The sequence below is a fragment of the Cynocephalus volans genome, chromosome 3, assembly GCF_027409185.1.
Source record: "Cynocephalus volans isolate mCynVol1 chromosome 3, mCynVol1.pri, whole genome shotgun sequence".
In the NCBI taxonomy this organism is placed as follows: Eukaryota; Metazoa; Chordata; class Mammalia; order Dermoptera; family Cynocephalidae; genus Cynocephalus; species Cynocephalus volans.
Window position 1 is genome coordinate 79671856 of NC_084462.1, and position 10923 is coordinate 79682778.

The 10923-nt window shown below is 43.3% G+C and overlaps 1 pseudogene; it reads left to right on the forward strand.

Annotated features, from left to right (window-relative positions):
* The first annotated feature begins 10103 nt into the window (after nt 1-10103).
* LOC134372592 (protein FAM32A-like) lies at nt 10104-10519 on the forward strand (annotated as a pseudogene).
* Nucleotides 10520-10923: the final 404 nt, after the last annotated feature.

Consider the following 10923-nt stretch of genomic DNA (forward strand, 5'->3'; position numbering starts at 1 on the left):
CTTCACAGAATGCGAGACCAGTACAGACTGGGCACTGTGAAGCAGGAGGAGGACAGAATCCTTGGACAGAACAAAATGCTTCCAGTTACAAACTAACACTGAACACATTTCCAGGAACATCAAGTTCAACTCCAAACTAGTTGCAAAAATATATTTATTCTCCAGACAAATATTGTAGTGGGTTGAATTATGTCCACCCAAAACTCACTAGAACTTGAATTGTGTCCCCCAAGTTTTATGTATTAGAAACTTAGACCCCACTGTGACTGTTAAGAGTGTGGGAAATCCTATTATGGTAATTGAAGGGTGGAGCCTTGAAGAAGGGATTAAATTGTAGGACCATGCAGTAGTGAATGGATTAAAAATAGTGGTCAGGGGCATGGTTCTGAGGGATTAAAAAGAAGAGGAGAGTCTCTCTCTTGCTCTCTCTGCTCCCACCATCTTGCAGTGTGAGACCCCTGGGTCACTGTCGCCACCACCAGACGGACTTTGGACTTTTCAGCCTCAGAAACTGTAAGCAATAAATTTCATTTTTCCTTATAAATTACCCAGTTCCATGTATTTTGTTATAAGCAACAAAAACGGACTAATACAAACACCCTCAGTATTTGTATTACTGTATATTAGTTACCCTCAGTAACAACCTGCTGAGAAGCCTTTTACATTACACCTGGCTTGCTGATGGAGATGTATAACCTGACCATACAAACTAGCTGACCGCACTGGGATCAGGATCTGGCTCCACCTCCAGCCCAGGAGAGAGAAGGGAAACTGAACTGAGCACCTGCTGATGTAAAGGTGTAGTGAGTATGAGGAAGTCCCTGCCCTTCATTCCTCATTCTTCCTCCCACCCTTTACCACCTAGAATGTAGCTTTTACCTGGTGTCTAGAATTTCTTGTAGATCTAGAGAAAAAATTCATGAAATTCAGACTTTCAGCATCAGTTCTAAAAATCTAAAGGCAAAACTACATTTCTTGTTCCTATTTGGCAATTTATGTATGAGGATGTTTTTCACCGCACATAACTTATTGGTCATATTTGATATCTAGCTATCCTTTTTAAAATATTTTCCTAAAGAAGGATAAACAATTAGATATTCTCCAAAAAAGGCATTATAATCATTCATATAGTTCATCCAAATTTAAAATATATCTACACACAGGGACACACACAGCCATGTGTGTATAATATTTTGTGAGTACCTTCTATGGACCACAAATATTTCTTTACATTGTCCCATTTAATCTTCACAGTGAACCTGAAATGTATCATTATTAGGTCTTTTATAGACAGGAATACAGAAGCTAACTAACTTGCCAGTATCACATGTTATAAGCAGCAAATCGGGGACTCCTCCACTTCCCCTTCCCCCGAGTTTTTTTGTCTGTCTGTAAGCCTAATTCTTGTTCCACCAAATCACACCTACTTTTTAAATACAATACAGGAAACTGAGTACCACCAAAGAAAACCAGATATTATAGGGGGGAAAAAAATCCCTGAAAGGAGAGAAACAATATGACACATCCTTCCAGTAATGATTTTTCCCCTGTTATATCTCTTCCCAAGCATAACATTGTATCCTCTTTAGTAATAACTTTTATGGGCATCTAAGAGGGGGAATAAAAGAAAAATTAAGAAACTTCTCACCTTTAACAGCGTCTTTCCTGCTTAAGGGAAGATTTCATGCCACACTGTGATTCTGTATCTAAGTGAAGACTGGTTAGGATCCATGGAAGTAAATGTGAACACCATATCTTCTGGTCTTCTAACCCTCCAAGTAATTTTTCTGATGTATTCACAAGATGTCCAAGAAACTGACTCAGGGTCCTCCTTACTTTCTGCAAAGTACAGAGCAGCAAGAGGGTCTATCACTCACCTTTTGGTTTCTTGCTCTGAGATAAGAGAGCAAGCTCAGATGAATTAGGAACATATTCTCAAGCACAAGTCACTCAGGAAGGTAAGAGAGGCAGGAAAAAATGCTGACAATATCTGAGAAGACAAGCAAGTATTTCAACAGTAACCCAGTTTGTATCCGTGTTCTCCTGCCACGAAATCATTCATAAAAACCTGTCAGTGCTCATACAAGAACTTAAAAGCCATTTTTTTCCTCTCCACAAGGAACAATAGAAACACACGTATGTCACTGCCTTGTTTTGTTTGGGAGTCCAAGTGTCACTTCCCATGTTCCCTGAACCTTATAGGAGCAAGGCAGTAAAAATGCCTTTCAAAGATTTTTTCTTTTGCTATTTTACTTTTTTTCCAAAAAGCAAATGAAAGAAAACCAGACTTCATTCTTCACAGGTAACTGCTCAAATAAAAAAAATAAAATAAATGCTTGTGTCTATCTTTACGTGACTATTAACAATGTGTAGGTTGTAGAGGTATCCACAGGGTCCCAGATTGTAGATCTCCCTCAGTACTGTCTGCTAGCCTAGGGTTCGTGGCAGTCTGAAGAATGTATTACACTGTTGGACTTCAGTGAGAGCCCCATGGGGTGGTTTTGGCAACACAGAGTGAGAAATGCGGTTTTCAACGCTGCTGACATTGTTTGCCTTTCCCCACCCCACCCCCAACCAACCGTCCAAAAAAGCAGCATCCCAGCCACATATCTGAACGGAGCAAATTTAAAGAATTAGGTATAAATTTGAACAGATAACTGAAAAAGGTGGGGGGGAGGGTGCAGAAGAAAATGACACTAAATTATTAGGACAGTAGCAATTGTTGGAAGTAGCTACCACCCCTAGGCTGGAGAAATAAAGGGAGGACCTGAAAATTATTAAATTTAGAATTTGGGTTGAGAAGCCCCAAGAAGGTGAAACTCAGACCTCTGAGGAGAGGGCACAGCTCAACTAGGGCTGGGGTGTCTGAGATCAGCAGAGGGCCCCTGAGGCTGAGATCCAGACCTCTCGGGAGGCAGCTGGTGTCTCAGTCCATCCTTACTGCAAACTGGAGTTAGTGCAACTAACAAAGAAAGGGCCACAGCGAGGGAAACATGCGTTGACACGGTGACGGTCACAGAAGCAGGAAGGAGACAGGAAGCAAACCGGAAGTCCCGCCTCCTACCTGGCGCTCTTCCTCCAGCGCCCCCTATTGGCAAAGCCCAATAGGGAGCTGCTGGCGAAGAACAGTGATTCCCGGAGTCCCCCCCCCCCCCCCCCCCCCCCGCTTCCAGCATCACAAAGAGCGCGGAACGGTGGGTTTCATCTAAAGACAGTAATGTAGTGATGGAGACCGGTCAGAGTTGCCTCCTTCGTACGTGAACTGTTTACACCCCAACCCCCAAGACCCTCAGTATAGGGAGTTTAGGTCTTTGGGGGGTTCTCCCTGCCTGTTTCTGACTGTAGATGAATACTCTGCAAAGGCAAAGGAGCCATGTAGGGACATCTGGGCCCCTGCTTCTATTGGCCCCACTCGACCGCTTTGTCCTCTGTCGGCTTCCAGTACTCGGATTCTCAGAGACTCCACTGCTGAGCTGTAAAATCCCTGGGGCAAGAATGATTAAAGGATAAGCACTTGCTCCTGTATCCAACCTAGAAAAATCCCTTCAATTTCTTTAAATCGGACTTGTCATCCAGGGCACCCTCAAGTCCCACTTTCCTTGCCATAAAAACTGCACCACGGAGTCTCTTTTTCAAAAACGAGATAACATTTTGTATATTTTATTTTTAAGACAACCATAACAGGTATTCTCTCTTATGCTAATATAACATTAAAAAATTGTGGATCTATTTTGTTGAGATAACGTACAGGTTAGTAACATGAAGTGCATGGTAGTTAAAGGCAAGTGTGGGCTTTGGCAGGATAAAGCTAGGTCTGAATCCTGGCTCTGCACTTTCTAGCTGTATAACCTTGAGCAAATCCTTTAATCAGTCTATGTTTCAGTGATTTCCTTTGCATAATAGGGGCTAATGCTAATACCTATTTTATAGTATAGTTGTGAAGATTAAAGAGAATGGCACATAAGAAAGACTTGGTATATGCAGCCCGGCATTTGCAGCCACTCAATGAAGGTTATCGTTAAATAGGCTCCAGTGCCAGCCCACAAAGACCTGTTTTACTCACAGAATAACTCAAGGAGGGTTACAAATAGCATTCTTGAGCTCTGGGCCAGGCAGAATTGTTGATGCTTGTGATATGGTGAGGGAAAGGACCCGGAACTGCCCTCCTTCTCTGTGGTCTGGAAAGAGACCCAGTTGTAAGTTGTCACTGTCAGCACCCCAGGGAGAATGAGACCAGGGATGACCTGCAGCTAACCCCAGACAGGTGCAGGAGAGGGAATAGAATGTCTGGAGAGGGGCACGGGAAGATGAGGGGCCAGACGGTCTGCAGAGATCAGGCAGGCATTTGGAAAGATGGCCAGGAGATTCCACATCTTAATTCCATGCTCTCCTGAATAGGAGATGGAACATTGGCAAGAGGGAGGACAGACCCAGTCCCAGAGTGCCTGGGATCTCAGGCACATTTCAAGGCAGAAACCCAGACCTAGAGTACGAGGTCCTTCATTAGGCTTCCTTTTATCACTGCTGAAAACCAAAGGCAGAGAAAGATGATCATGGAGGTAAATTTATCAAAGAGTCCAGGACTACATGAAGATATTTAGATGTCCCAAGCACGGAAAAGATGGTGGCATTCACCTCCCTCAAGTATCCAAAACAAAAGCAACATTGAACCACATCGTTAAGTATAAGAAAGTTCAACTCAGTCCTGAGTTTTCCCACAATGACGACTACTGTGATGCTGTTTTTGAAATGGCAAATTTTTCCCACCCAGACTCCTAAATCCTTTTCTCCTAATCATGAGTTTAACTAGCCTGTTGGACAAATAGCTTTACCTTCATCCCCTGATCTTTGAATTATAAATCCTTGTATGTGTGTGGGAAGGTCTAGGAGTTCCAGTCATGGGGAACAGATAAACTAGGTCAAGGTCATCAGGGTGGATCTCGGAGAAGCCAGTGGGATTTGGTGTTAACCTCGATGGAGGCTTGGGGGACCCTACAGTCCCACACCAGGGTCAGAGGAGGGCCTAGGCAGCAGGGATCTAGCCATCATAAGCTGAATTTACAAATTAGCTAATGCTCCCTTTACTTATTTGTTATGGTGGCATTTACCTCTGCTAGGTGTCAACTTTGTCCTTTCATTGACAGGAAACTCCTCGAAGTCATGTTCTCTATCTCCATTTCCTCTCAGCACCTACAGCAGCAGGTATTAGCAGAATTCCAAGACTTCCCAGAACAAAAGAGATTGCTTGCAGGGAGCATCATGGGTAGCAAGGGTGGTAGGTACAAGGACAGTCCCAGGTCCAATAAGGGAAAAAAGACGAAGAGTCAGAAGGGCAGTAAGTGAGAATAGATAAGCAGGAAAAGCAAGTTAATGTGTTACCAGGTAGGCTGGCGCTAGGGTTTGAAAGAGACTGAAGTTATTGAGGAAGATGGGAGGAGGCGGGGTGTTTTGAGCTCTAACCTTATTTAGTGTTCCAGGACACTGGTCCTTGGCAAAGATGAGTTTATGATCTCTGGCTGCAGACAAGTGGATAAAAGACCCAGTGTGATAAGCCAGGGTTGTAAAACGAAGCTTGTGCTCAGTTGTGATTTCTTGAAAGACAGGGGCACCTTATAATTCCTCTTTAGAGCTCTACCCCTTCTATCACCCAAAGCTTTCCCTCCTCCTAGACAACCCTGGACACACACCACATGGCCTGGAGTCAAAGAGAAAAGAGATTCAAGAAAGAAAAGAAAAAAACCCACAGTACTCAGTAAATACTTATTCACTGAAGCAAGAGGGAAATTCTGAAAGTAGGAAAGAAAACAATCTTCTCAGGTGAAGGAATCCAACTCCTCCTTTCCACTGTCATCCTCACAGCTGATCATTTGCCAAATTGTGAAGGAGATCTTAGTCCCTACTTGGAGGCAGTGCCGCACTTGCTGCCAAGGCCAGGCAACCTGCTGGCAGCTGCTCTGCTGCTCCTCAGCACCACAGACCAAGAGGGCAGCACGCCATGCTTTTCTGTCCCCTACGCCACAGGCTCATCAAAACAGACGGGTCCTTGTGTGGTGTCATGAGCTCCTTGAGGGCAGGGATTAAGTGTGACTCAGTTGTGCCTTCCCCACAGCAGCTAACACAAGAACTTGCAGATTCACCATGGATGTTTCCTGAATGAACAGCTGCCTCAGTGTCCCTAGGAGGGTCCTCTAAGTACTGGTGTCTTGAAAGTATGGCTTATTGGTAGCTACTGGAAGTAATGGGTAGAGAATCCCTGAAGTAAGCTATACACAAAAATTGGATGTCACAGAGCTGAAGCTAATTGAAATCCAAACAACAGTAAAGGGATTAATTTTGCTTAGGAAACATTCTCCGAAGTAACCTGAGATAGGATTTGGAGGCATGTTAATAATGAGATTAAGATGCTTACTACTGTGTCTTTAGAAAGCAACCTTCTAAAGGGAACCAGAAACGCATTGCATGTAACTAACACTCATTCACTCCATTGAACAGTTGTTTATTGAGGAAGCTGTTAAATTGTAAGTGCTAAAGATATGAAGTTTATAAATACAGTTACTACTCTCAAGGAGCTCATAGCCTTGTTGGGATAAATATTTGAAAACAGATCATTAGGATGCTGTGTATGAGATATTCATTGGATATAATGGAAGCTTAGAGGTTGAAACTAAAAAGGGAATGGTTAAAAATACAAATGCAAACAAATGAGCATAGATGTTCATGAAATCTAGAAAGAGAAGAGTAGGAATGTGTCTGGCTGCCTCCTGCATTGCCTAGGGAAGACTACTGGCTAGTGACTGTAAGAGGTTAAAGAAAATATCCCTATAGGGCAGCCACTTGGAAAAAGAAGGTTAGATCCTGCCCCATAATATAAACATAAATAAATTTCAGATTTAAATCTAAAAAGAAAAGACAGTTCTAAAATTTCCAGAAAATACATAATATTTTTATGATACCCAAGTTGGGAAGGTCTTTCTAGTATTACACCAACACCAAAAAGTTATAAACAAAAAAGAAAGAGATTTGACTATATAGAAACCACAAAAAAGAACTATAATTAAGAGTGTAAAATGAGACTTATTGGAAGGCTCCTTTAAAGGGAGAGAATAAGCCCTCTCCCCTTCCTTCTTTCATTGTCATAAATGCAGGTGTAATGGTTGGAGCTCCAGCAGCTATCTAGGACCATGAGGCAACACTGAGACTGCAAACCGTGAGCTGAAAGATGGTAATGCCATGGAGCCACTTCATGAGTTCCAGACTTCCTACTTCTGGGCTTCATTTATGTGAGAGAAAATAATTTTTGCCTTACTTAGCCATCACTTTTTCAGGTCTCTGGCATGAGCAGTCATTCATAAATTCTTAACTCATATGGAAGCTGTTTCTTAATACTGGGACATTTAGAATCATAGATATGAAAAAAACACATTTCAGAGAAGTAAAGAAAAACTAATCTGAGTCCTGCAGAGTATGGAACAGGGACTCTAATTCCCATTCTCTCTACCACCAGCCCCTCACCCCCTCACCCCCACACCACCATGACCATCTTTTGTTTCTTATTTAAAAACTCATTTCAGGAAAAAGTTTGGAAAGGAATCACGGTATTAATTGCAGTAGTCTGGATTGTGTGATCTGCTAGTTTTCCTTTTCCCTTTTTGTTTCAACAGTTTTGGAATTTATCTAGAATGCACATGCATGATGTTTTTAAGTTATTTAAAAATAATCTTAGGAAACAAAACAAAACAATGCTCTCTTCAGTTGCAGAAGTCAACCATGTTTTTTCTTTATTTTCTCTCTTTGCATGCTTGTGTGAATGGATCTAGTCCTTACTTTATTGGGGAAAGAAGGCTTGTGTGAGTGTGTGTGTGTGTGTGTGTGTGTGTGTGTGTGTGTGTGTGTGTGTATGAGAGTACTTCTGTCTAACTGGTACTAATAGAAATACCTTTTTATGAATGTAAAATTGAATGTTTTTATAATGATAGCAACTAATTTAAATAAGATAATTCAAACACTTGCATCACCTAACTCTCACAAAATGCCACTTTGTGGGGCTGGCCTGTGGCTCACTTGGGAGAGTGTGGTGCTGATAACACCAGGTCAAGGGTTAAGATCCCCTTAACGGTCATCTTTAAAAAAAAAAAATGCCACTTTGCTTACTCATATTGTCTTTTCAAAAGGATATTATTTTTTTTTAATGAAAGTGACCACCATGTCAACTACTATAAAATATAAAATGCAAAATATAAAAATGCATTGTATGAAATAACATGCAATACATTTTAGTTCTATTTTCTTGATCTAAAAAAGACAAAACAAATACCAAAAATCTACTGGCTCTTCATGCCACCCATTCTGGTAGCAAATGAGGAAAGTATTTCTAAGGCCCTCTCTATGCAGCCCCAGCCTGTAAGGTCTTATCAGCTCCACACTCTGGACCCCTGGAAAGGTTCATGGGAATAGTTATGGTCACTGCCACCCTTCAGGCATGTATCATTGAGAACTCATGCCAGGCCTGGTCAAAAAGAGTCTGTCTGTACCTTCCTTGGTGGGGAGCAAAGTGGGAGGTGTGGAGGGGTGAGTGCAGGCCTGTAGGAGCTAGTGGTGAGCCTCTGACTCCCCTCCCACCCCACCTACCTGTCAGGGAAGCACGCAGAAGACTGTACAGGTGGGAGGTCAAACAGTCCAGTCTCAAATAATGTATTCGCTGCTCATCAGGGAACAGCTTTGTCTTTGAGCAACGTTTCCTGCCATGGCCCTGCCCAGGGGATTTCTGGAGCCACAGCTGCCATCTGGCCTGGTTGTGTGTACCTGCTGTGGATAATTGATAGTGGACTAGAGCCCATGTTGGAGTGGTTGTGGAAAATCCTAGCTCCCTTGTGCTGGGATCTCCTGGATCCTCTCCCTGCCTCTGTTACCTGTAACTTGAGCATACCAATGAGTATGTGTTGGTAAGAAAGTGCCATGCAAACTCAGCTGTGTAGGAGTTCATAGAGAAGAGCAACAAGCAAAAACAAAAAATGTTGGAAGTACCAAAAGTACCACAGGCTCCTGTGGCAAGTAGCCCTAAAGCTCTGTGGGAAGGTAGGACTCCTGGAAAACATCCTAGAGGAGGTGGCTACGACCTGTTGGGTGCACAGAGATCAGTCTGGCAAATAGTAGGGGACTAGGGAAATGCCAGGCTGAAGGTCCAGCTTAGTCACAATACTTTTGACTAATTGTTATCCTCAAGATCACAATACTTTCCTCATTGAAGTATTTCCCACACTCTGTTCTCCACTGTGTTTTATATTCTTTCAGTACAAGAACTACACTTTCTTGTCACTTTTTAATCCACCAGTGCCTCACAAATAATAACAACTAAGATACACTGAGGCTAAGTGTGTGCCAGGCACTGTTCTAAGCCCTTTACACTTAATACTCACAACAAATCCTATAAGGCACAGACACTGAGGACCTTACTGAAGATTACACAACTAGTAGGTGGCAGGGCCAGAATTTGTACCCCGGCAGTCTGGCCCCAGGCCCACCCCCTTCCTCACTCGACTCTACTCCAGCCACCCACACTGTGAGTATAACAATTCCTAGGTAGGCTGGCCATTTCCAACGTGACTCTAGATCAGGCTGTGCTACTCCCTGGCTAGGGGGCCACCTAGGATGCAGCCTTTCTCTTCCCTGGGCCTTGGTTTCTCCACCCATAAAGGGAGATTATGTAGGAGGGAAGAAATTAACTTGCCCAAGATAACAGAGTTCCATATGATGGAGTCACATTCAGGAAATCTGACTTCAAGGTCAGTTTGCTTAGCCTCCTACTCATTGCCGGGGGTGTACAATCAGCGCTTGTGAAATTCATGAGTAAGTGGTTGAATGAAAGAGCCCTGCCCAGCTTTGAAGGGAAGGATTACTGGATTCTAAGACATATTTCATCCAATACCAAAGTGACTGACTCATGCTTTCCTTGTAGGAAACTTCTAGAAGAATGCACGTCAACAGCAGTCAATATATTATTATTTTACAAAAATTGGATTATATTTTACCTGCCCTTTTGAAACTTGCTTTTTCTCTTTTCAATGTATATTGAGAATCTACCTTCCAAACCTCAGGCGGGCACCATGGTGACCTACAAGCAGGTCCAAAAGGAGCCCCTGAAGGTGAAAGGTGTCATAGAGCTTCCTGTGTCCAGGCTGAGGAAGAAAGACAAAGACAAGGTGAAACTCCTAGAAGCATGGGAACAAGCAAAAAGGACAAGGAGAAGAAGCATGGCAGCCTGGACAAGTGGAGCCCCGCTCAGATGACCTTCCAGAAGATGCAGAAGAAGCAGCAGATGGAAAGGATCCCGAAGAAAGCCTTCAGACCCCATAAGCAGGGAGTGGGGGACTTCAGCAGACACCCGGATACCCTCCTGGTACATTGCAACATTCCCAGAGTCAGCCGGCAAAGTAGCCTCCTGGCCCTGGGTATGGAGCGGCATGAAGGCGAAGCCAAAGGCAAAGTAGGGGTCATGTTTAGTCCCTTTGGTGTTTCCTAGAAACACTGTTTCACATGTGCCCTCATATCTGCTGTGACAGTGCTTTTTGAAGCTGTGCTCCTTCATTCTGGGACTTTCAAGTAAGACTGTCCTTTCATTCAGTTTTGGTTTCTTGGTAGCACATAGAAGATAAACCATTTTAGTTTGGACTGGAAAGTTCTGAATTAACCCAGAGGTAAAGGTCATTTCTGTGTAAATACCATGTAAAAATGCCAAATTGCATCTAACCCTCTGAGGCCAGCCACCTGTCTTCACCTGGATGAGTCAGACTCTAGAGGATAAAGAACTAATGTGCAGACCCCCATGAGACCATGCATGGGCTGCCCTTCCAAAAAGCTCCCTCTAGCTTGGGGCTTATGCTGTTCCCTCCAAACTCTGGGGAAGCCACTCACAGCTCTGTGGCC